The sequence below is a fragment of the Schistocerca americana genome, chromosome 1 (assembly GCF_021461395.2).
Source record: "Schistocerca americana isolate TAMUIC-IGC-003095 chromosome 1, iqSchAmer2.1, whole genome shotgun sequence".
NCBI classification, from domain to species: Eukaryota; Metazoa; Arthropoda; class Insecta; order Orthoptera; family Acrididae; genus Schistocerca; species Schistocerca americana.
Genome location: NC_060119.1, coordinates 1,036,724,010 through 1,036,751,599, shown reverse-complemented (window position 1 = coordinate 1,036,751,599; position 27,590 = coordinate 1,036,724,010).

Here is a 27,590-nt window from a genome sequence, read left to right as displayed (position 1 = left end):
GCCACTTCGGCCGGCCCGTAATTGTTTCCGTAATACTAAGGTTGCGGATTTTTCTGATAAGGTGAGTTTTGCGAGTTTTATTGACTGTAATGGCGATTATTTCTGCGTCGAAAGTTGTTATTGTTACCGGATTTTCGTTTTTTGTTTGGATTGCCTCCATTTGAATGCATTCCATTGTTATTATTTTACGCAATCAGATATGGTTGCATGTTTTGCTGTGCCATGTAGTTGACATTATTCTGCGTGTCTGTATTAGGTTGGCTAACGTGCGCTGTTTGCATTTCTGGATGTTACTGCGCGCACTCCGCATGTCTTTACTAATGATATCAAGCGAATGTAGCACGGGAAGAAACTGTTCTACATCATTATATGGTGCCTCTATTAACTTTTCCCATATGTGAAATGGTAACTGTGCTTTTAATACACGAATTACGTCCCAGTAATGTATCATCTTCAGATACTTTTCAAAGTAACGACGAAGATTACCTTGCCGTGAACTTAACGGTTCTTGTTCGAACACCAATTTTCGAAGCCTCTCCTGAACCGAAGCTGACCAGAATTTGTTCAGAAAAGTTCGCTCGAATTGTTCATAGCGGCACGTTACATGCCCATATGGCTGCTTCACCTGGTATAAATCTGATGATATAGCATATCTTCTGCGTATCTGTCCATGTACAGGAAAGAGCGTTTCTAAAAGCTTTGAGAAAAACAATTGGATGACTGTTCACGTTTCATGGATGAAGACTTGTAATTGCCTGTATCTTAATAAACTTTCATCCTGTAACATTTTTCCTAATTCATTTCCTGCCCCCTAATTTAAAACATGCCGGTACCCATATACATTAGAGACGGTATGTTATTTGTATTACTGCTATATGACGGCGATACATGTTCATACACTTGTTGTTGCTGAGCGATCTCACAAGAATATCTACGATTATCATTAAAATCATAACCATTCTATTCATTTGCATTTGAGTTGGTATTTGTATATTTTGTGTGCTAATTATCTTTGTAATCAAATGACTGTTTGTGTTCGTTTCTGTCGATTTGTGGTGGAAAATGTACAGTATGTGCATCGCTCTTCCCAATTTCAGTAACTGTACCACTGGCAATGGTGGACAAATTTTGTTGTATGCAACTTTCAAATTGTTTATCCTTTTCCTCCAGCCAAGTGTGAAAATATTTGTTAACTTGACTAAAGTGACTGCCGATTTCTAATTGCAAACTGTCTCTCAAAGGATTTGCTGAGGTATCTACCTTGGTATTTAGCACTGTGACACGTGTGTTTACAGAAGCGTTGCCTCAGTAACACTTACTACTTGTGTGCTTAATGTATCATGATCAAAACACAATTTCCCAACAACAGATGCAGGTAACTTTTGCTGATTCTCTTTTTTCTTATTCTGATTAAAAAATGTTCCAGTTTTAGCACTTGATTAACCTGTTGCTCACTAAGTGTTTTAATATGTGTGTGTAAACCTGTAACCTGACCACTGAGTCGAGTATTTATTCCCTCAACTTTGGTATTTTGTGCAGTGTCACTGTTTTGCAGTGTGGCTAATTCTGCTTTTATCTCGTCACGCCCGGTTTTTAAAGCAGTGAGATCAGTTTGTATGTTATTCAATTTAGGTTGGATTGTGTCCTGTTTGCCCAGTTTGCTTAATACAGTTTTGCAGTGGGTCAGTGATGTTTGACGACGGTGCAGGCTGTGACCCAGCCGTCGCGTCCAACAATAATACGTCGGCTCCCACCAAAGGCTCTGACGTAGCTTCATCCATCCTACTAAACATGTTTCCTAAGAGATTTTCAGTATTGTGTAGGTTTTATGTAGTTACTGTGGTATTCTATAAAATACATTGGTCCTTTCCGTTATCTACAACACTGTCGGTGTCAGAATTTGCCTTTTCAATGTTATGCTCCATTTTTGCTAATTGTCTACGTGTTTTAAGCATCCCTGTATAGAAATTCTATTAATAAAATTTTATTTTGATAGCTACTGTCTGTTTTTTAAACATCCTCTGCCACGAAAATTTATAAAATGAAATGTAAAAAAATTTTCTGTCCCAATATTATTTTCTTAATGGCGCTCCCCATTTTATGAATGATGTAGCCAAACGAAGTCATCTTGTTAGAACAATAATCTACGTTTTATTGTTGTATCAATTTTGATATGAAAAGCGCTGCATCCACATCAAACTAAATAACATTTCACATAATAAAATCTAAGACACATACGCACTCTTGCTAATGTGCTACGGCTAAGCATTACCTTTTCCGGTTCTTCTCTTGTAAATTCTCCTTTTAATTTTGTCACCAGAGAAATTTTTCATTTCGGTTCGGGTGGTTCTCCGAACATCAGCAGTTTTGTTAAAACAACAAATACAGTAAACATTGGTACAGAATTACAATAGTCCTTTCACGCACGTCGCCAATAAAAGTTCGTTTATTAGTGAAATGACGTAAATACTCGTATTACAGGTTTGAGTTGCGGGCCCTCAAATAGATGTTTCAAAAGGTTCAAATGGGTCTGAGCGCTATGGGACTTAACATCTGAGGTCAACAGTCCACTAGAACTTAGAACTACTTAAACTTAACTAACCAAAGGACATCACACATCCATGCCCGAGGCAGGATTCGAACCTGCGACCGTAGCGGTCGCGCGGTTCCAGACCGTAGCGCCTAGAACCGCTCAATTACACCGGCCGGTGCCTCAAATAGATGGTTCAAATGGCTCTGAGCACTATGGGACTTAACATCTGTGGCCATCAGTCCCCTAGAACTTAGAACTACTTAAACCTAACTAACCTAAGGACATCACACACACCCATGCCCGAGGCAGGATTCGAACCTGCGACCGTAGCAGTCGCGCGGTTCCGGACTGAGCGCCTAAAACCGCTAGACCACCGCGGCCAGCGCCTCAAATAGAATTTCAGTTTTAATATTAATGTAATTTTGCTTGACTTATATGGTAACTTTCTTTTTAGCGATTTTTGCAAAGCATCAGCTAAATATTTGCACAGGGTCTGGTAGATTACGCTAAGACGTTCCTCTCAAAACTCTAACAGACCGAACAGAAAAATAGTAATTGAAAGTTTTGTCTTTTGTTTTAGAAATAAAAATTATCTGAGATATCTCTTACGCTTGTCACATGTACACTCCTGGAAATGGAAAAAAGAACACATTGACACCGGTGTGTCAGACCCACCATACTTGCTCCGGACACTGCGAGAGGGCTGTACAAGCAATGATCACACGCACGGCACAGCGGACACACCAGGAACCGCGGTGTTGGCCGTCGAATGGCGCTAGCTGCGCAGCATTTGTGCACCGCCGCCGTCAGTGTCAGCCAGTATGCCGTGGCATACGGAGCTCCATCGCAGTCTTTAACACTGGTAGCACGCCGCGACAGCGTGGACGTGAACCGTATGTGCAGTTGACGGACTTTGAGCGAGGGCGTGTAGTGGGCATGCGGGAGGCCGGGTGGACGTACCGCCGAATTGCTCAACACGTGGGGCGTGAGGTCTCCACAGTACATCGATGTTGTCGCCAGTGGTCGGCGGAAGGTGCACGTGCCCGTCGACCTGGGACCGGACCGCAGCGACGCACGGATGCACGCCAAGACCGTAGGATCCTACGCAGTGCCGTAGGGGACCGCACCGCCACGTCCCTGCAAATTAGGGACACTGTTGCTCCTGGGGTATCGGCGAGGACCATTCGCAACCGTCTCCATGAAGCTGGGCTACGGTACCGCACACTGTTAGGCCGTCTTCCGCTGACGCCCCAACATCGTGCAGCCCGCCACCAGTGGTGTCGCGACAGGCGTGAATGGAGGGACGAATGGAGACGTGTCGTCTTCAGCGATGAGAGTCGCTTCTGCCTTGGTGCCAATGATGGTCGTATGCGTGTTTGGCGCCGTGCAGGTGAGCGCCACAATCAGGACTGCATACGACTGAGGCACACAGGGCCAACACCCGGCATCATGGTGTGGGGAGCGATCTCCTACACGGCCGTACACCAATGGTGATCGTCGAGGGGACACTGAATAGTGCACGGTACATCCAAACCGTCATCGAACCCATCGTTCTACCATTCCTAGACCGGCAAGGGAACTTGCTGTTCCAACAAGACAATGCACGTCCGCATGTATCCCGTGCCACCCAACGTGCTCTAGAAGGTGTAAGTCAACTACCCTGGCCAGCAAGATCTCCGGATCTGTCCCCCATTGAGCATGTTTGGGACTGGATGAAGCGTCGTCTCACGCGGTCTGCACGTCCAGCACGAACGCTGGTCCAACTTAGGCGCCAGGTGGAAATGGCATGGCAAGCCGTTCCACGGGACTACATCCAGCATCTCTACGATCGTCTCCATGGGAGAATAGCAGCCTGCATTGCTGCGAAAGGTGGATATACACTGTACTAGTGCCGACATTGTGCATGCTCTGTTGCCTGTGTCTATGTGCCTGTGGTTCTGTCAGTGTGATCATGTGATGTATCTGACCCCAGGAATGTGTCAATAAAGTTTCCCCTTCCTGGGACAATGAATTCACGGTGTTCTTATTTCAATTTCCAGGAGTGTATATAAATTAATTCTTCGCCGCTACTCAGCATATTCATTCCATACAGAATGTTTCTGCTCCTTTAAAAGATTATTACACTACGTTTGCCAAAGTTGTGCATCACATTAATTCTCCTAACGGTAACCGCATCAAGCAACGTGCTGGTTTAGCTTTTGTTCCTGAAATGATCGCCGACAGTTGAATTTTATACGGAATTATTTCGAATTCATCTGATGATTGCTTCGACAATTTCGGCATTTGTGTGGACGGGGCTTCTTCGTCGAAGTCTGGTTGGGTATTTCGTTCTGTAACTGCCCGGTATTTGACTAAGCTTGAAAGTTTGCTTGGATCGTTGTGTGATCAGTCTCACGGAGAAATCTTTCCACCTTTTAATATTTGCTGTCAGCTGTCTATGGAAACAGGAAACAGTAGAGACTGATTGCTGACTATTGACGCTGTAACCAGTAAACCTACCGCCGCCATCCCTCCCCGCACTGGCGAGTATTGCCCACACATGGAGTTCCCCTGAACTTGACATCCATAAATATATTACTTGGGCTTATAGCTATTCTGTTCTTTTTTTGTGACATTTGCCGGAATTAAGATCATTGCAAGCAAATTTTGGTTGCCAGTTAATAAATTCCTGAACGTTACGTACGTACTACAACTCAGTTACAACAAAATATTCCAGCAACAAAATTTAATTCCACCGGAATTCTGAGAAAATTTGGCTGCCAAACACAGTCAATAAAACTAAAACTTACGAGTCTGATCCTCCGTACAAGATATCAGTATGCGATCTTCATTTCAGGCGCCAACACTGGCTTGTGGCGTATTAAGGATCGCTTTGTAAACAATATTTTCAGAAAACAGCTTCTACAACAGTTCTAACATTATTTGTGATGTTAACAGTACGAAGTGATCTTAAAGATGGCAGTCAGAGAAGTGCTGACAATTTCACCTTCCCACTAAAACAATGCCAAATCTTTAATTTTTAACATTTTTACTCTTCAACTGTTCCTCAGACCTACTGCATAGTCACGTGATGTGTCTTGCTATCATCGGAAACTGCTACACAGTGGCCAAAAAACTGTAAAAGCTGCTTTGTTTATCCCTACACTTAAAAATTTACAAATTTAAATTGATCACTTTTTATGATCCCCTTGGCGAACGTAGCTCATCAGGATCTGTGACGTACGAAACTACATTTCACGTGAAATAGAGTTAAGTGCACTCCTTTAAATAAAATCTCTAATATTGCAATGAGGGCAACAAGAAAATTACGGGAAGATTTCACAATTTCTGGGAAGACTAAATATTCGGGAGGTACAGACACAGTTGTATAACACAAACCTTAAAGGAAAGTCTTGAAATGATTGAAATTACTGCTAATATACTTATATGGTAATAATATTGTGATTGGAGGGAATTTTTATGAGAAGGCATAATTACAGGTCTGTGAGAGAAGTACCATAGCCGGGAGTGAGAGTTTGCTTTGTCACCCTGAAAGAATGCATTATACTGTTGTGAGAAAATTCAGTAGGGACAGTATGATCAGTGGTTTTGTTGTACAGTAAAACACTGGCTCTTAAAGAGCTTGTTACTACAATATTTATAGCTGTAAGGAATTTCCGCACACTAGTGCTGAATTACACAGCTCGTCAACAGTGATGGGCCCACGCAGTGAACATCTAAGTAGACGGTTTGGCATTATCAGCTGATGGCTAAAGTGATTTCATGCATTATATAATATCCGTATACTTGTTCAGAATCCACATACAAGTTTGAGCGCGATAATAATTGAACGACAGAGTTCAGCTGCATGTGAACTGCCTACAAAGCGTTTCACCTCTTTATGCTCCCATGTGAACTGCGGACCGAGCGGGCTTATCGGCTAATAGACTAATCCCGATAATCGCTCCTCGGTTCTCGCTATCGGAACTTGTGAACTGCGTACAATCACTTACTCGCGTTGGAGAGGTGTTTCACATTTCCGTTTCATCATGTCCTATGTGTGGCATCATCGCCCATCGGTATCACAAAGAAGACAGTTGATTCAGCCGCAGAAGATTCCAGTGAATGAAGAGCTCAGCAGCGACCGCTAGAGGAAGAAACAGCGGCAAAAGCCGCTCAACCGCTGGACGTGGAGGTACCATGCCTCAGTGGAAAGTACCACCACTAATCAAGTGCATAAGAGGCCGCAGATCGCTGCTCCAAGAGACAGTTCATCAAGAGCACCGTTATCGTGTGGACAGCAGGTAAGTGAAAATACGAATGAACCGAAGGAGAAGAAGCCGGCCAACTTATTTTTGACGATTTGATGTTTGGCACTGATGTGTTTCTTGAATGATATTTTAATTGTAATTGCGGTGGCGAATATAGGAGACAGTCAGCCAATCTCCTCGTGGTGTCACCCGAGTAACGCTAACTGACTGACTAATACTCTGTCCGCAGTTCACACGTCAACAATGTACGCCAGTCCACAGTTCACGTAACAAAGAGAGCGCTGTCAGTAGTTCAAAAGTTGTGCGGCGTTCGCTAGTTGAATGGTAATATGTTTGTTTTCAGAAAAGTTCCACTCCAACATGCTCTTTAGTAATGGCCTTACGTGGTCACCGAAATCTGGTAGAACACATTGTTCTACAGGGGCTCCTCTAAAATTTCCTCAGAATGTCTGCTACATCATCTTATGCTCTACCCTATTACGATCCAACCTGCGTGACTTTCAGTTCATTCATTTCTGCTATCATACCCCCAAACGCTGGATCAAAACTCTACAGTTTTCTGCACAGTTACTTCTATGCTGCATTCCTTTATAGACGGGTTGTATCTTCCCAGAACAGTTCCACCGAGTTCAAATCATCCATTAGTCTTCTCCGCTGCTGATTTTACGCTTTACGTTATTGTCCCTAAATAATTAAACTGTCACACTCGAGACGTTTATCATAAATATTGCAATAGGATATTATCCGTTTCTATCTCTTTATTGCAGCCATTATGTTGTGTTTATCCATATTTAAAGAGAACTTCTATTCATTTCACCAAGTGTAAACACTGTCCAAGACTTTCTGCGCTTCCTTGCCTTCTTCCATCGGAGATTCATCTCCGTCGACAAACCGAGTGACACAACGAGGTTAAAGCCTCGTCAGACAATGTGTCGATACGTAATAGCAGTGTGACAGAGGAATGGCAGCTGGCGACCACGTGCTGGTTTGCTTATTTACGAGCGGTGATTCGGCGTTCTCCGGACAGCAAATGGCTTGCTTGACCACAGGTACACGTTCTTGGAGACAGGGTGCCTTACTTCATCCTAGAAAGTGGTCTTCCATTGGGTGGGTGTGGGAATAAATTCGTGTCGAAAAGCATGTGGCCTGTCTAAATTTGAGGAGATGGCGGCCATCAGACTCTAAAAATGGTGTAGTGATATTTTATATTTTTCGCACCTCTTTGCTTTTATGTAGGTTACGATCAAAACTAGACGACGCCAAATGTATATTATTACAATATTATACAAGAACAAGGCGTAAGGACTTGGTACGATTTAATGTCAGTTGTTCAGTTTCTCACCAGCCTTTGCAGTAAGGTGAAACCGTGATGATGTTTCAAACCTTCACTGGTGATGGAGAAGTCTAAATGTATCAATTTGAGAGAAGCAGGCCTAATCCGGAAACACCAAGACGAAAGGTATAAACAAAAGTTCTATCTTAGCCTCGCATAGTGCCCAAACTATGCGTCCCAGCTTCCGAACCCAGATTATGACGTGTAGAATTCCCGCTGGATACTCCACAATACCATCCGATAATTTTCCCTGTTGATGGAATAGTAACGATACACGTAACTTGGCGTTAGAGAGACGTAAGTCTATGGTACAGTAATAATGAATTCCATTTACCTCCACAAGTTTCAAAAGCTGCTAAATTTACATTAGTCGTTCAAAGTAGCATCCCCTAGCGTCGATATAGGCATGACATCGTCGCACGAAGTTCTGCAGTACACGGTCTAAATTGCTGGTCTCGTTTGAATTGTGTCGCAGCAGTGAGAGCTCTTGCCAGGAGATCCTCTTTAGTCTCGACAAGCGTACCGTACACAAGACTATTCACATGGCCCTGCAAGAAGGTATCAATGGGGTGAGATCAAGTGACCACACTGACCACGAAGCAGGACTTCCTCTGCCTATCCACTTTTCAGGGAATGTCTGATCCAGGTGTTCACGAACCCTCAGTCCAAAGTTAAGTGAGACTCCATCATGTTGGAAACGCAACCGTTGACGAATAACAAGTTTGTTACGTACCCTACAATTGGAGCAACAACTTTACAGATATCTCAATGTTGCAAAAATCGGCAATTGACCCTGAATAACGAAAAGCGTGAGGTCATCCACATGAGTGCTAAAAGGAATCCGTTAAACTGCGGTTACACGATAAATCAGTCATATCTAAAGGCCATTAAGTCAACTAAATACCTAGGGATTACATTGACGGCCAACTTAAATTGGAAGGAACACAAAGAAAATGTTGTGGGGAAAGCTAACCAAAGACTGCGTTATATTGGTAGGACACTTACAAAATGTAACACATCTACTAAAGAGACTGCCTACGCTGCGCTTGTCCGTCCTCTTTTAGAATACTGCTGCGCGATGTGGGATCCTTACCAGGCAGGATTGACGGAGTACATCGAGAAAGTTCAAATAAGTACAGCACGTTTTGCATAATCGCGAAATAGGGGATAGAGTGTCACTGAAATGATACAGGTTTTGAGGCGGACATCATTAAAACAAAGGCGTTTTTCGTTGCAGCGAAATCTTATCACAAAGTTTCAGTCACCAACTTTCTCCTCCGAATGCGAAAATATTTTGTTGATTCCGACTTACATAGGAAGAAACGATCATCATAATAAAATAGGGAAATCAGAGCCCGCACGGAAACATATAGGCGTTCGTTTTTTCCGAGTGCTATACGAGATTGGAACAATAGATAATTATTGAGAAGGTGGTTCGATGAACCCTCTGCCAGGCATTTAAATGTGATTTGCAGAGTAACCATGTAGATGTAGACCATTACACGTATTCCACTGCCAGAGGTATCAGAATGGTTTTCGCTTATAATTTTCGACTCGGTCGTTTTCAGATCAAGGTCCCTTATCTGAAACTGATACATTTACCCTTCTACATCATTCCTGAAAGTCTGTTACGTCTTCAGTGACTCAACCTTTTTATATCTAAGGATAATAAATAATTAATTGAACGTTAAAATTCTCAAGTGTGTCAGCTACTGTAATTTGAAATCAGCTCTAGGAATATTTACAGGTGTTTTCGATGGAAAAATTTTCAGAAACTGAATAAACATTAAATAGTCGTCCGTGCATCGCATCTAACTACCGGGGTAGGTGCGTCGATATTAATAAGCTAAATTTTATTTAGTTTTAAGACCCCAGGTAAGACCTGAAGCTTCGAATGACACACACTATCTTGGACTGGAATATTAAGAGTGGTCTTCACTGCACTCAGTCAGTACTGATGTACGCCATTTCCACCCTTGCAGGACTACTCGATGCACGAGAGAGTCTCGATTAATGTGAGAGAGAAAAGAGGCAAATTCCATATTCACTCCATCAGAGCTAAGTTCTTTGTAGTCTTTGAGCGGTTCTATTTTTTCTGTTACTTAATAGCAGGCCTTATTGTTTCAGTGTATCTCTTATTTGTGAGAATTTGAGTTGTTGAAGCACAGATTTGATGGTATATGGAATACAATTTGTTGACATCCTGTCGCCTTGAGCTTCAGTACCAGGCTGATCCACGATATTGAATAGCAATTTTAGATCCCTTCCGTTAACTTAAATCAAGACTTTCTACGATTTTCTTATACCTTTCTTCAGTTTCTGCTTTTGAAAATTATTTTAGACTTCAACTCACGGGTTACCGTTAAATGGTTTCAACCAGTTTCCTTATATACTCTGTTGTAGCAGGAGTGTGATAATATCTATTTTCACAATACACACCAAACAGCACCATTAAAACAAGGTGTTTTTTTCACCTCTTACTACTTTATTTTGAGCATAATTTAAGATGTGGTTCAGTAATCAGTACAATTCTGCTGTGAATTCTCGAGTTTGAACTAAATGTTTTCAGTTAGTCTTTCAAGTTAGATGTTAGTGATTGTCTATCAGTTTCACTGATGTAGATTTCTAGATCTGTTCAAGTGGTTCAAGTGGTTCTGAGCACTATGGGACTTAACTGCTGAGGTCATCAGTCCCCTATAACTTAGAACTACTTAAACCTAACTAACCTAAGGACATCACACACATCCATGCCCGATGCAGGATTCGAACCTGCGACCGTAGCGGTCGCGCGGTTCCAGACTGTAGCGCCTAGAACCGCTCGACCACCCCGGCCGGCTCTAGATCTGTCCTTGCTGACTTTTGTTCTTGTAATAGCGTTATGGTTCCCGACACCGGTCTTTTTATTGATACTACCGAACTATGAGTTCTCTTTGCACCCAAGAGGTCTAAAATATTTTTATAGCACATGGGATACTGCACTAGCTGTTCGACACAGTTAGCTGTTAATTTGATCAGTATTACTTCACAAGCCTGTTATGCCTAGCCGCCGGTAATGCAGTCGCAATCTTTTCCATCTGATGCTGGACAAATTAACGTCACCCTCCGACCACCACCGAATCTTCGATCACACAGGACCAGGCGGACGAGGCAGAAAATAAAGAGCTTTACTGGCACAATATCGGATGTGCTGATGGCCACTCCGATAAGCCAGTTGCAATGGCAGTTTTACATCAACACGCAATTCCACAGCTCAAAGAATTGTACTGAATGTAACTATAGTATGTTCCGCATGTTCCAGGAAATGTAGACACCGCAGATATTTCCTAAACACGTCAACATATCGAAGCATAGTTATCGACTATTGATGGTAAGAAAAGAGGCTAGATTCTGCTATATGATTAAATTTTAGTTCTTCACAAATTAATATGCTGATGTTCCTCACCTACTTTTTCAAGTACTGTAATTGGATGGGTCTTGAAAACTGCCATACAGTGATACAACATTTGTTAATTCTTGCAGAGAAATATTCTGAATTTGCCGGCGGAGAAGCTTTTTGACGAAAGTGTAAAGCCGTTGTACGATCAAACACAGTAATTTGGACAGTGCTGCAGAGTCCATTTCACTTTTAGCTCACAGTTAGGCTAATTTTGCGGAAAGGTAGGCTCAAAATATTGTGAAGGCTTAAAGCAATGTACTTATGAACATTCCTTGAATTCTACCAAAAAATAAGCGTCGGTCTTTTTAAAAATAGCTGCCAGTACCTTCAGTATCTCGAATAATAGATACATGGTTGGTTGGTTGGTTGTTTAGGGAAGGAGACCAGACAGCAAGGTCATCGCTCTCATCGGATTAGGGAAGGACGGGGAAGGAAGTCGGCCGTGCCCTTTCAAAGGAACCATCCCGGCATTTGCCTGAAGCGATTTAGGGAAATCACGGAAAACCTAAATCAGGATGGTCGGACGCGGGATTGAACGGTCGTCCTCCCGAATGCGAGTCCAGTGTGCTAGCCAGTGCGCCACCTCACTCGGTATACATGGATATACCGTTATGCAAAATACTGTCTGATCCAACTACCATTGCTTGCCGAATATTATCTTTTGATACCTTCAGTTGTTTTTTTTTTTTTTCAGCTTAAGGGTGTTCGCTTTAATGTTTTGGAATTCGAAACTTCGGGGTTCTGCATGCTACTGAATAGACTAACCTTATGTTGAAACTAAAGTACCTTATATAATTCATAGGATGCCACAGTTTGAGATAAATTTCATAGACTGTTCTTTAAGCTACTGGTACGAACAGCTTACGTCTAAGAAAGGACGCCGTATTTCGGAATACGTGTAGCTTTAGACGTGTGTCGTTTTCTTTAGCTGCATATTCAGTGAATCACATGGAGTGTAGCTGATATGACCTTCTATCCATGTCCGGTTGTACACGGACAGGTGAAATTGGAAACAAAGCGAATAGCCTCATTATAAAGTTAATATGAGCACGGAAACGCAGGGCTCATTTATTATTTCTCCTGATTTTAAAATAATTCAGATTAAATGTAAAATTTTAAAAAGTATATATAATTCACGAGTTAAAAGTCATATACCAGTATTATAAAAGCACGCTCAAGGGCAATTTCATATTTTTAATGATTTAACGTGATCCTGTTTTACTTTCAGTCGTTTTATAGCGAGAGTCTGATTCCCAACAGCGGCCATGCCTATGAGAACACGAGTGTAACCAGCTGTGCGCTGCCAACAACACCTTATAAAATGAAGGCGCCACAGATGAAATTTGTTGTTATAATTAGTCAAGTAGTCTCCTACTCCCGATGACATGATGCCTCCGTGCACCCCAGGACGTTGGTTTGATCCGGTTCTCCCAGTGTCTTCCCAGTGCTTTCTTTGATGTGCTCTAGCCACCTTCTCCTTGGTTTTTCTCTACGTCCTCGACCTTCCGTTCTTCCAAGTATTACAGTTTTTAACAGTGAGTCGTTTACTCTCTTGCTTAAGCTACCTTAATTTCATCTAGAGTATTTTGGTCTCCAAAGATATTTAATAATTTATTCTTCCCAGGACTGTTTTATTTTTACTTTTTCGGTCCGTGAGTCTTTAGGATCCTTCTCCAAACCCATGTTCCAAAAGAACCAATTTTCTTGTGATCCTCTGTTTTATCGTTCAAAACCAAGGGAAATATCAAAGTTCCAGTCATTTTTTCTTTGGTCAGTAGTGACGTATCCGTTCCTTTAAAAACACGCTTAATTTAATTTTAGCGGCTGTTCTAGGCTGCATCCTTCTTCATGTTTCCTCAGTGCAGGAGCTGTTTTTTGTAATTGTAGACTCTAAAAATGCATATTTATCTACTTTCTCTACGTTTTCTCTGTGTATCACCACATCAGTTATCATTACTGTTGCGTACATGGATACTCTGCAAATCACATTCATCGAACCATCTTCACAATTCTCTATTATTGCCATCCGCATATACTAAATTATCAATCAAATACTCCCTCCACTCCAGTTTTAGTTCTAGTTTCCTTATATGTTAGAACCGCCGTTCTAGTATCGTATTCACCACACAAATTGCAAAGAAACGAAGGAAGTATACTTGTCTTTCTGACTCCTTTCCCTATTCCGAAATTTCCAGTACAGTCTTGCCGTATTTTTACTGTTGCGTCTTGGTTATTGTACAGATTTCTAATTCGCTATGTATGGTTCTCTAGAATTCTCGTGAACCCTAGTAATGTCAACATTTTAGAATGACTTATATAGTCAAACATATTGCTGCAGTCTATGAAGCACCTAAGTCTTGATATTCTCTGGAATTTTCCATGATCCACCTTACTTTTGCAATTTGATCTCTGGACTGTGATTTTCCTCTATGCAGCTCTCTTTCTAAGTATGATTTTAGTATATTCTGAATAATTGTTAAGAGAATCTTGCTAGAATGTTGCATCAAACCCATTGTTCTGTAATTTTCACTCTATTTTACGTTTCCTATCTTCAGGGTACATATGTATATGGTTTCTTTCCATTTTGCATGCCTGATATGTTGCGACTTTTTTGGCACTGTACCCTCATTAATTCCGTCGTTTCACTTAATACGTTTCAATAGATCTGTTACTATGGGTTTCGTACCGCATCGCTTAGTATCTTGATTGTCTGTCGTACCTCCATTGTCTTGTATTGGTTTTCTATATGCTCTTTCCATATTCCAAATACATCATTCGTTTCATTTAACATCTCGTTCTTGTTCCATGGTACTATGTCAGTGGATGGCTGGAATGTTTTGGTTACGTCTTTGATCACTCTGAACAGGTCTCATGCATTATTTGTTGTTTTCTTCTATTATCGCACACTTGTTTTTGACGTATTCGTGGTTGTCTTTTCTAGCTTGCTTCCCGAATGCACTATTTTGTCTTCTGGTCCCATTGAGACGCCTTTTGCTCTCAAACGTTTCTTTCATCTGCCAATTTCTGTGACTCTTCTGAGAGACAACTTGCTCTGATTCGCTTTTTGACCTTAAGAATGGTTGTCTTAACTGCTATTTTAATTGTTGTTTTTATATTTTCCAATAGCTCATTAACATCACTGTCAACGGAATCAAGTAATTGGAATTCATTTGTTGTCTAGGGCGTAATTTTCTGAAATATTTTCAGTATCATACCTCGCGGTCTGCGCTTTGTTTTTAGATTTTTCACCTTTGTCCCAAATTTGGCTACCAGTAATTAGTGGTCTCTATTGCAGCCTGCACCAGGTAATATTTTTGTTACCGCACGGAATTTTTTTATCTCCTTTGTCTTCACATGTCACCAATCAATTCCTGCACAGTCCAAGTGTATAGTCGGTGTTTATACTTTTGAACAATGTGTTAGCAATATATAGTGAATTTCCTGTACAGAACTCTTAATATACCTTCTCCTGCTGAATTCCATAGACTTAAATCAAATTTTCCTGTAATTATTGGTTTTGGTGCATCTCCAACTTTAGCACACTAATCTCCCACTATAACCGTCATATTTTTCTTTGGCATTTAGCCGAGATCTCTCTGCACGTCATTATACAAGCTATTACGTATTCGTTATCTACATGTACCTGCTTCACAGATGACATTTTGTGCTCCTTCTAGTCTGACTGATAACAAACAAATGCGGGATTATATCCTCAGATTTTTTCCTTTGGCTTTGTGCTTCGTTTCCTGAATAGTAGACGACAGTGTCATCTGATCTGAAGTGACCAAGACCAGTCGATCCCAGTTCACTGTTGCCTACAGTATCTATTTGGTGTCTCCCATTTGCCTTTTCATACATCCTGTTTCCCTAAACTCATGCTCCTCACGCTCCAAGTGTCGAATAAGTGAGATTTCTTGAGAAAGGCTGAAATTTCCTACCCACTGCCGTTAGATTCTGCCTTCGCATCATACATCACAGTACCGTCCTGGGCCATCATTTGCCCTTCCCCATTCGCTATTGTAATCCTTTCTGATTTGCGTGCTATAAACTTATTCTGATCTGTATCGTTCGTCACATTGTCTTATAAAACAAGGAAGTGGTTTGCTATTTACTTCGTCAGGAATTTTATATCTCCCGCCAAGTACATCACAGGTCGCTCCTAAGAACAGACGGCCTCCCACCGCCACTAACATGGAGTACGGATGCCGGAGAAGACAACCCATCCGCTCGATCCACCATTACGACCCCCTTCTCTGTTGCATGTCGTTGACAGTCTTCCTCGTAACCCTAGGCGGGGCCCTCATAAGGTACTATCAGCCAGTAGTCAGCTGAAACCTAGTCTTAAAACGAGGTTATTACTACTCCCCATCCTTCTTTTACATCCGGTCTTGGGACCAGCAATGAAATAATGATCAACAAATTAACAAGACAAAATTATTTAAAACTTTGTAAGTAGGCTGTTTAGGTTCTTATATTGGCAACGCCGCCGCCACGTAGCGCTCTGTATGAAAATCACTGGCTGTGCTGTGTGCAGTCTGTAGCTGGTTGGCATTGTTGTAATACTCGCCATTGTAGCGTTGGGCAGTTGGCTGTTAACAGCGCGTAGCGTTGCGCAGTTGGAGGTGAGCCGCCAGCAGTGGTGGATGTGGGGAAGTGAGATGGCGGATTTTTGAGAGCGGATGATCTGGACGTGTGTCCATCAGAGACACTTCATTTTTAAGACTGAATGTCATGAACTGATATATATAATACGACTTTTGAACAATATTAAGGTAAATACATTGTTTGTTCTCTATTAAAATCTTTCTTTTGCTAACTGTGCCTATCAGTAGTTAGTGCCTTCAGTAGTTTGAATCTTTTATTTAGCTGGCAGTAGTGGCGTTCACTGTATTGCAGTAGTTCGAGTAACGAAGATTTTTGTGAGGTAAGTGATTTGTGAAACGTATAGGTTAATGTTAGTCAGGGCCATTCTTTTGTAGGGATTTTTGAAAGTCAGATTGCGTTGCGCTAAAAATATTGTGTCAGTTTAAGTACAATCATTTATAATTTTTCTAAGGGCACGTTTCATATGTCGACCCTTAGCCGAGGATACCTCATTGGAATCTTCTGATTTTTTGTAATTTGTGTAGCTTTTGTTTATTGCTAGCGCGTAATTATAGAGAGAATTTCCTTTGTAGTTGTAGTCTTTCATTGTTGTACAGTAAAACAGTTGTGGCATGCATGTAGATTTGCACCAAGTGTTTCGCAGCTGCGCTTGCGATTAACTAGATATTATTTTCAGTGCTATGTTAATGTGTTTTCTTATTTTGCTCTTCAAATTGTGCTTTTCTGTGTTATCGTGTGAAACATTGTGACAATTATGGCGTGTGAAAAACGAAATACTAGCCTCCAAAGTAAACTGAGAAATGGCAGTGAAGACGAAAGCAGTGTGATAGCGCCACCGTGTAATGAATTAACTAATGTTCAGTAATAGTAATTTGGTGATTGTGCATAGGGAAATGGAGCGGGCGGCAAACAATGGTGTAGACAGTGAAACAATTAGTGAACAGGGAAGCATAATCGATCGATCGGTTGGCAACAGCCCGCTTCAGGAATCGGGAATGACAGGACACAATCTTGCAAATACTGAAGATTCAGGTTTTGGGTCCTCACCGTTTTCTCAAATAAGTCAAGACATTTTCTGCTTGTCAAAATGTGAATGTTGCCGTTGCAACTTCACTGCCGAAAAGCACTGAGGAACATGTTTCAGACACCAGAGCATTGATATTACAGTTAATGCAACAAATGGGACAAAGGCTACAAAAGTTAGACACAATGGAACAAAATCTTCAAAAGTTTGACACAATGGAACAACACCAGAGACAAACACAGCAACAGTTAGACGCAATGGAACAAAATCTTCACACCACGCGTGAACAAACACGTGAAGATTTAACTACTGAGTTACATAAAATCGAATCGAAATGTCAGAAAGTCTGTAATGACGTAAAAACACAAATTTGTGGGCATTTCCAACCTATTTTTTCGCGTCGTGAAAATGCATTACAGAATCACGAAGCAGCCATAGAAGAACTGCAAACTATTGTTCATAAAAATCACGATGCCTTGCAAGCTAAAATTGACTCAGTTGCATCTGCCGATTCGGTTACGCAACTTGCAAAAACTCAGGAAAACTTAAAGGACACAGTAGACACGGTTTCAACACAAATGGACTCTCTGAAACTTGGTTCAGAAAAACACACTGAGTAAATAAGTTCACTATCGGAGAAAGTAGCCGAACTTTCGGATCAGTTCACTAACTTGTCTACAAAGATGGATGATGATCTGAGTGACACAAGACCTGTAGCCATCACTGACACAGAAGAGTATGAACAAATTAAGAAATTCAAACAAATCAGAATCAAATTAATACGCAACACAAAAGAGAAATCCGGGAAGTACAAGATCAGTTGGCACAAGTAATACAAGAATTACATATTTCAGAGGACACTCGCGCTCCAATACGGGAAGAGGGACTTAGAAATACGGAACAGCCACAAAATAATAACACAGCGCATTTCGGAAATTATGAAAGAAATTGGCAAGGTGCACCGAATTTTGAAATGGAACCGCCCAAACGACGTAACAATGACCGACATGCGCCTCGCCGACACGATGATTTTGACTATAAGCTGTTCATTACTACACGTAAATTCAAAACATTTTAGAATTCTGGCAACGACATTCATCCACAAGCGGGGCTCCATCAATTCTCTCATTGTTTTCCTCCCAACTGGTCATTAGAGCACAGATTAGAATTTATGTGTGGCTATTTAGAGAACGAACCAGCTGTAAGAATGCGATCGGTCATTCACGATTGCCACAGTGAAGGAGAATTTTATCATGCCTTCCTCTCAGCATATTGGTCTCAAGCCACACAAGACCGAGTAAAACATAGCATCATAATGATGAAACATTTCGAACAATTTAAATTTTCCAGTCTTGTGAAATATTTTGAAGACATGTTGCACAAGAATCAGTACCTGTCAAACCCTTACAGCCCCTCAGAACCCATCCGCATTTGCTTAATCAAATTGCCTGAACATTTACGACACCTTTCCGTGGTAGTGACTATCACAGAGACAATAAGAGAAACAGACAATATGGGAACCAAAATAATTATTATCAAGGGAGACAGAATAGACGCAATGGTCCAGCGCGCAGTTACGATTCAGGGAGAAATTCTCCACCACGTGACCGACAAGAAAGAAACTATGGAATCTACCGACATGGCGACAGACGATATGATCGTAACGACAGACCTGAATTGCGTCAGAACTGGCGGGATTCAAACAGGGCAGGGCCCTCTCGACAAGGTGAATTTGTAGAAGTTAGGCCTCCAAATCCCAATAACGACACGCGCCAACAAAGAGACAATAGGCAATGACTCATACCGCTGGCAGCCACAAAACGTACTTATGAAACTGACGACACAGCTGCCGTAGTTAGTAATTACGTAAAAATGGAAGACATTACGGACATCTTACTCCAGGAACACGACGTAAAACATAACAACATTGCATATCCTGTGATTCACATTACAGTAAATGACGTAAAATTTACGGCAGTACTTGACTCTGACAGTCCCATTTCAGTAATTAATGAAACAGCTTTTAGCAAATGCAACAAATCGAACGATTGCCCCACACTTCCTTTACATAAGATTAAATTACAAGGTGCAATTTTTGGAAAAAGTGTAGAAGTACGCCAACAAACCAACTTAGAATTCTTTTGTCAAAGCCACAGCTTCTCTATGAACTTCCTTATTGTTCCAACAGTTCGGAACTAGACACTAACAATCACTCTGCAAGTACTGATAGGGATTATATCGACGGCATATTTGATACTAATGAGTTAATTCAGAATAAAATTCAAACAATTGAGAACTGTAATGACACTGATAGGCAGGACCTTTTTGAGATTTTACAAGCACATTCCACAGTTTTTACTCACAAAACAGGAACAATCAAGGGATTTCAATACCAATTTCGTGTTCGTGAGCATACTAAATTTTGTGTTAGACCATATGTAATTCCAGCGCATTATAGGGACCGTGTTAGAACAGAAATACAATCTATGCTTGACGAGGGCATTACTGAGCCTGCAATAAGCTCATACAACAATCCATTACATGTTGTTGAGAAGAAAAATGGATCGATCAGAGTTGTCCTAGATTCAAGACAAATCAATACTATCATCATTCCTGAAACAGACAGGCTGCAAACGATGGAAGAACTCGACAAAATTTTAATGGTGTAAAAGTGTTGTCTTTTATTGATCTCAGATCCAGCTTTTATCAGATCGAACTTCATCCAGAATGTAGAAAATACACAGCTTTCCTTTGTTTCGGCGTTTGTTATCAATTTCGGAAACTTAATATTGGTTTGAACATTTCTTCGGCAGCGTTCATTCGCGGGCTAAATTCCATATTACCTGATTTCTTAAAACGTCTTATCACCTTATATGTGGATGATATTCTAATAGCAGAAGCCTCATGGGAACAACATAATTGCAACCTCAACAGTTTGTTAAGTATTTTTGCAGACTCTGGAATTACAGTTAACTTGGAAAAGTCTGAATTCGGTAGGTCAAAGGTGAGGTTTTTGGGACATATTATTTCTTCTGAAGGCATTCAGCCGGAGCCTGAAAAGTTAGAAGCAATCAGAGCCATTCCAGTTCCATCCACAAAAAAACAAGTCCGCAGTTTTCTAGGTCTCGTAAATTTTTACCGTCGTTTTCTGAATATGCAAATTCTTGTTACACCAAAACTTTGTTCTCTCACAGGAAAAAATACTATTTGGAACTGGGACGAACAAGCACAGTTGGAATTCAATTCTTTGAAAGAATCGCTACTTAACGCGCCAATACTAGCTCATCCAGATCTGTCACAAGATTTCTGCCTTAGCATGGATTCTTCTAAAGTCGATCTTGGTGCTCATTTATTTCAAGAAGCCATAGAAAATGACACTACTGTTCAGAAAACCATTGCTTTTGCTAGCCGAGTGCTAACAAAATCTGAAAAAAATTATTCCGTTACTGAATTAGAAGCTTTAGCTATCGTTTGGGCATTTAACAAATTCCGTTTCTTTCTTTCTGGTAAGCACGTAAAAGTATACAGTGATCATCGTGCATTACAATTTATTATGTCTTCAAAATTAAATCATGACAGGTTAAAACGTTGGGCATTGTTTCTGCAAGAATTCCACTTCACAATAGTCTACATTCCCGGCAAGGAGAACATTGTTGCGGACGCACTGTCACGCGCATCGGCTGGGCTTGAGAAAAGTAACACAGAAGGCAACCTCGAGAAAAATTTCAGTATTCTTTACATTCAGAAAGTCGCCTTTGAAAACTTCATCACCACATCTTTAAAGGACATTGCTCATGAACAAGATAAAGATCCGATTTGGAAAGACATCAAAAGTAAATGGCATGAAAAGCCGCACACTCAGATTCGGCATTATTATCTGGTTAGAAACAACATACTCTTCAAATGCTGCACTGTTGATGACAAGCTATGGGTACTTTGCATTCCAGACGATTTTGTTAATAAGGTCATTTGGTACGTTCAATTCAGCTACGCACATTTTGGTCCACGAAAATGTTATCATATTCTTTGGACGACTTGTTATTTTAACAATATGGAAAAGAGAATTCGAAGAGTCTTGTCTATTTGTAAACTTTGTCAAAAGGCTAAACCATCTACTGTCTCACATTGTGCTCCGTTGTTTCCTATCATTCCTTCTAAATTAAAAGAATTTGCTGTTGTTGATCTCTTGGGACCCCTTGTCAGAACATCGAATAGATTTTCGTACGTTCTAGTCGCTGTTGAACTTACTTCAAAATTTGTTTCTTTCACTCTGTTACGTAAAGCCACTGGACGGTCTGTATCCAACGCCTTTGTTAAAAATTTCTTACGTGAAGTTGGACACGTTAGTTAAGTCATTTCAGATAACGGGCCGCAATTCAGATCTGCTGTTTGGTCACGCATGCTTCGGAACCATAAAATCAAACCTGTTTTTATTTCATTGTACTCACCACATTGTAACCCGTCTGAACGGATTATGAAGGAAATCAATAAGCTTTGCAGACTTTATTGTCACAGAAAGCATCAGTATTGGGACAGATATTTACACTTATTTCAAAACGTGCTGAATGAAATGCCTCATGACTCCACTGCTTTACCACCTGTTCTTGTACTCAAGAATGCAGAACCACCAAACAGAATCAGAGAGCTTGTACCTTTTCTGAATACATGTAAACTTCGACACAAAGACATAATTGATTTGGCTATTAAAAATATAAATTCTGCAGCAGACAAAAGGAGAAAACTGCAGGGTAAAGCAAATGCAAAGAAATTTTATATTGGTCAGAAAGTTCTTATTAAAGCTCATTCATTGTCACATAAGAAGAAACACGAGTCACAAATTCTTTCTAGTTTACAATGGACCTTACAGAATCCGACGTATACCACATGATAATTGCGTTGAAGTTGAAACTCTGCGTACTAGGAAGAGTAAAGGTTTACACCACATTTCACATGTAAAACCGTTTATTGAAAGATAATCTGCAAGAACCAAGAGAACTTATTTAAACAGAAATTACGAATGCATTGTTATAGTGAATAGGCGACACAATGTTGTTATTTGTACATTCTTGCTTGTTAGTTGCACGATCACGTAACGACTATAAGGCTCACATACTTAGAACATATACCGGCACTGCTAATGAGATTTTCATGCAACATTTTGGTTTACTTGAAAAGACATTCTTTATTTGAAGTACTTTCTGTGAGATTAAAGATGACTTAGTATTTGGTTTTTTTGACAGCTACACAATTATAACAGACGCTACTAATGTGTGAAACAATTTACATTGTTGCTTTTGTGCTGTATCTGCTTTATATCTGCACAGTTTTTCTGAATTCTTCTGGAAAGTAAAACATGTTTTAGTAGTAACTTTGTGGTATAGCTACAATAAGACAGCCTTTTTTTTTTGTAGCACAGCAATACGTTACGGTGTAGTACTTTCTTGATCATGGTACTGTACGTAATAACTGCGATATCTATACGCATAGCATTTCGCTTTTGTTTGTTACGAGGTAAGTACATTGACTTCCACAAAACTTTGCTTACAGACGGTGATGATTACGACACTTGGCACATTTTTTACCCTTAGGTAATGACAGAGATTATGTTAGAACAAGACGCACAGTTTAGCGCTACAGTAAACGTATTTGAGTGATTAACTTTGTACTTAAAACATTTATTTTTAAAGATTTTTGAATTACAATGATACAAAGGTTTTCCGTGATACATTTCATTCCATTGCTGTAATCTGCAACACCTGAGGGTATAATTACATTAATCCTGAGGGGGGTACACGCCTACTTCGTGTACCATGTTTGTGGCAAGCACAAGGAGCCCTAGCTAATATGGTATTTGTTTATACAACTTTTCACATCGGTACCATATTTCTCTAACACAGAGTTACACAGCTATCTGATCATTTAACTGAGAGAGACAAATATTTATTTTACTACACCAGTGACAGATGCTTACGTAATTACACAGTTGGATAACTTCACACTTATGAAATTGTATTTGTCTGTACTTTGTGAACTGTTCATATTTTTTGGAACCATTGTGATACTATCAGAGCTTTTAATGATGTATTTGGTATGGGATTATGATTTTTAAAGTACGTTTGAGGTAGATGACACTATTGAAATGAGCAGAGAATTTTTTTTAGGTTTTGACATTATTGGAGGAAGCTACGACGATTTTGAGAATTGGCTGAGTTTTTAATATTATTATGATGACAATGTGTATTATGCTGTTGAGGTATGTTTATGATCAATAAGTTGATGCTATATGAGGAATTTGATTATGCTATGTATTTATTATGATGAAATATTGAAGAAGTGTCGACGAATATGTATATGTGTAATATGGTAAGGAATAATGAGTAGTGGTAAGGGACTCAGACTTGTGAAAAAGGATGTTGGAAACCGAGAATCGTACTTTAAGAGTTATGAAATGTGTGTATATGGGTGACTTTATCACTAAGCTGGCGAAAATTTTTTGGACACCGTTATATTTACAGGATTTTGTTTCTACAAATTTTCAACGCAAATTCTCGACCTGTGAAATTTTTATATGAGACTGTCACTGTAGTGCAAACTGGTGTCGTAAATATTTCGGTAAGAAAGTTAAGTGACCACCTTCACGTAATGTGTCGCGGGCACCCAGCTGCGCGACAGCTGCCTGGAAAAAAGCATTAGTGTGTGCCTTTCAGAGGCACAGGTGGAAAAAAAAAGAGGCCACTATCCTCGCCATTTACATTCCTTTGTAGAAAGCATCGCAAATATGACACACTCAAACTTGAAAACATATGATTACACGGTGGAGCTCTTAATTTATGATATTCACTAAAATGTCTAATGAAACGATGAGAAACATTTTTACATCTATTGTCTTTCTAGTTGAGAGATTGCTCAATTTGTTTAATATCTAGTTTCTAGCTCCACTGCAGCATTGGTTAAAATAAAATTCAATAGATGTACTAATATAAATATTTTCTGTCTACAGATCCAGTAAATAATAATTTTATGATATACTTCCAAAAAATGAGGGAGCACAAAAAGACATTTCCCTTTACAGGAACTGCATACATAATTTTCTTTTCAAGTACTTGGTAATTTATTTTGTAGACTAAGTTGTGGTGCACCACTTTAATTACATAGACATTAAGATGTGAATATACATTTCCCTTATCTGCATTGTTGTCTTTAGTGTAATATTTTTTCTGCTTGAGCTTTATCATGTTTAGGTATAAGTTATAGCATTTGCTGCTGCTGTTTGCCAGGCACAATGTTACTGAATTTGACTTTGTATTACTCTGTTAAGCCAGTTTTACTACAGATTTATTTTTCTTGTTTGCTGCACATTGCCTTATATTAGTTGTAATTTTGCAATTGCTTTGCTAATTTATATATACTGCTGCTTGCTTTGCCAAATTCCATTTTTTTGTCATTGCTGTTTGTGTTAATTTGTTATGTGCTGCTGCATTGCCTCGTCCCTTGGTATATATATCTGAGCTCAGTAGATTTAAGTTAGCTTAAGAGGAGGTAGACTATATAAGAAACTAACTATGATGAATTGGAAGAAATGCATTGAGAAGCTATAAGAAAATGGTTTGGCCAAAAAAGGATTTTGAAAGAGGATGAATAGAATACAGAAAGCAGGCTTAGATAGGACTTTTTGGGAATAATGATGAACGAAGGGAGATCTCCATGCAAAATACAGCAGCAAAAGAAACTCTGTCCTTTCCTTTTGTGTTATCCCTCTATGTGTTTGTGTACCCTTGTGTATTTGTGTTCTTCCTGTCTTTATGTGTTTAACTAATACGATTTATGTTGTAGAACTTTTCTAGTACTAAGCTACATTCACTATGAGGAGGAATACTGTTATCCTCAAATATAATTTGCATTAATAATATGTTATTTTCTTTGTAAAGATGTTTATAGACATTATTAATTCTGTTCTGTTTCAATGCTCATGTGTGAAATTCATGTTTCGAAAACTATTCTCATTATTTTATATATTTACTTATGTCATAATTCCTGTAACACTGATGTATATGTTTATTTCTATTCTTTTGTAAAGCCCCTATTACTACAAATGTTATCTGTATTGCTATGTTCTTTAATAATGTATTTTGTACCTTTGTTATTGTATTCTTATGTTATAAAATTGTAAGTGACACCAGTTCATCAAATTAAGTAACTTGTAAGTTACATTTCACTGCACACGTTTCTGTTGGTCATAGGATATGGACAATATGCGAGAAGTAGGGACTGTTAGTGTTTGCACGTGTGTTAATAATTCAGTAAGGACAATTCCAAAAACTTTGTGAGTGCACAAGTGGTGGTTATGGGCTTGCTATATTATCCGTAACACTCTTCAATGGTGGCTGTGCACCCACACAGTCACAACAGATGGCTGCTGGCCATCTCTACAAGGACTACAGTGGGTCTGCATCTTTGATGACCCACCAATATCATTATTTCTACAAGGACTACAGTGGGTCTACACCTTTGATGACTCACCAATACCATTATTTCTACAAGGACTGCAGTGGGTCTACACCTCTGGTGGCCCACCAATAACATAATCTCTACCAGGACTACAGTGGGTCTGCTCTGTGATGACCTACCTACCAATAGTCTTCAAAACTTCGACTGACTCTGCTGTGGGTTTGCGCTGTTGTGGCCCATTACCTGTCTGCATGTCAAGAGTCAGCACTGTCTTTCCGTTGGAAGGACAACACTACTTCTTCAAGATTGCATGGAAATCCACTACTTCCGTGTGCATTCTCTTTTACTGCTCAGACTTTGAGAAAAAAAAAAAAAAAACACTGCAATTTTACTGTGATGAATGATCAGGACTGTCTTTATGGGACTGTGAGAAAATTTTAGCTTTTGACCACCATTATATCAATAAGTCTGTGCATTTGATATCTTTGTTATTGTAATTACGAAAAATTTTATCAAATTATTATTGGCCACTGCCCAAAACAATTTGTAAAATTTTTTGTGGGGAGCATGGGGGCTATGTAAGTAGGCTGTTTAGGTTCTTACATTGGTAACGCCGCCGCCACGTAGCGCTCTGTATGAAAATCACTGGCTGTGCTGTGTGCAGTCTGTGGCTGCTTTGCATTGTTGTAATACTCGCCATTGTATCGTTGGGCAGTTGGCTGTTAACAGCGCGTAGCGTTGCGCAGTTGGAGGTGAGCCGCCAGCAGTGGTGGATGTGGGGAAGTGAGATGGCAGATTTTTGACAGCAGATGATCTGGACGTGTGTCCATCAGAGACAGTACATTTGTAAGACTGGGTGTCATGAACTGATATATACACTCCTGGAAATTGAAATAAGAACACCGTGAATTCATTGTCCCAGGAAGGGGAAACTTTATTGACACATTCCTGGGGTCAGATACATCACATGATCACACTGACAGAACCACAGGCACATAGACACAGGCAACAGAGCATGCACAATGTCGGCACTAGTACAGTGTATATCCACCTTTCGCAGCAATGCAGGCTGCTATTCTCCCACGGAGACGATCGTAGAGATGCTGGATGTAGTCCTGTGGAACGGCTTCCCATGCCATTTCCACCTGGCGCCTCAGTTGGACCAGAGTTCGTGCTGGACGTGCAGACCGCGTGAGACGACGCTTCATCCAGTCCCAAACATGCTCAATGGGTGACAGATCCGGAGATCTTGCTGGCCAGGGTAGTTGACTTACACCTTCTAGAGCACGTTGGGTGGCACGGGATACATACGGACGTGCATTGTTCTGTTGGAACAGCAAGTTCCCTTGCCGGTCTAGGAATGGTAGAACGATGGGTTCGATGACGGTTTGGATGTACCGTGCACTATTCAGTGTCCCCTCGACGATCACCAGTGGTGTACGGCCAGTGTAGGAGATCGCTCCCCACACCATGATGCCGGGTGTTGGCCCTGTGTGCCTCGGTCGTATACAGTCCTGATTGTGGCGCTCACCTGTACGGCGCCAAACACGCATACGACCATCATTGGCACCAAGGCAGAAGCGACTCTCATCGCTGAAGACGACACGTCTCCATTCGTCCCTCCATTCACGCCTGTCGCGACACCACTGGAGGCGGGCTGCACGATGTTGGGGCGTGAGCGGAAGACGGCCTAACGGTGTGCGGGACCGTAGCCCAGCTTCATTGAGACGGTTGCGAATGGTCCTCGCCGATACCCCAGGAGCAACAGTGTCCCTAATTTGCTGGGAAGTGGCGGTGCGGTCCCCTACGGCACTGCGTAGGATCCTACGGTCTTGGCGTGCATCCGTGCGTCGCTGCGGTCCGGTCCCAGGTCGACGGGCACGTGCACCTTCCGCAGACCACTGGCGACAACATCGATGTGCTGTGGAGACCTCACGCCCCACGTGTTGAGCATTTCGGCG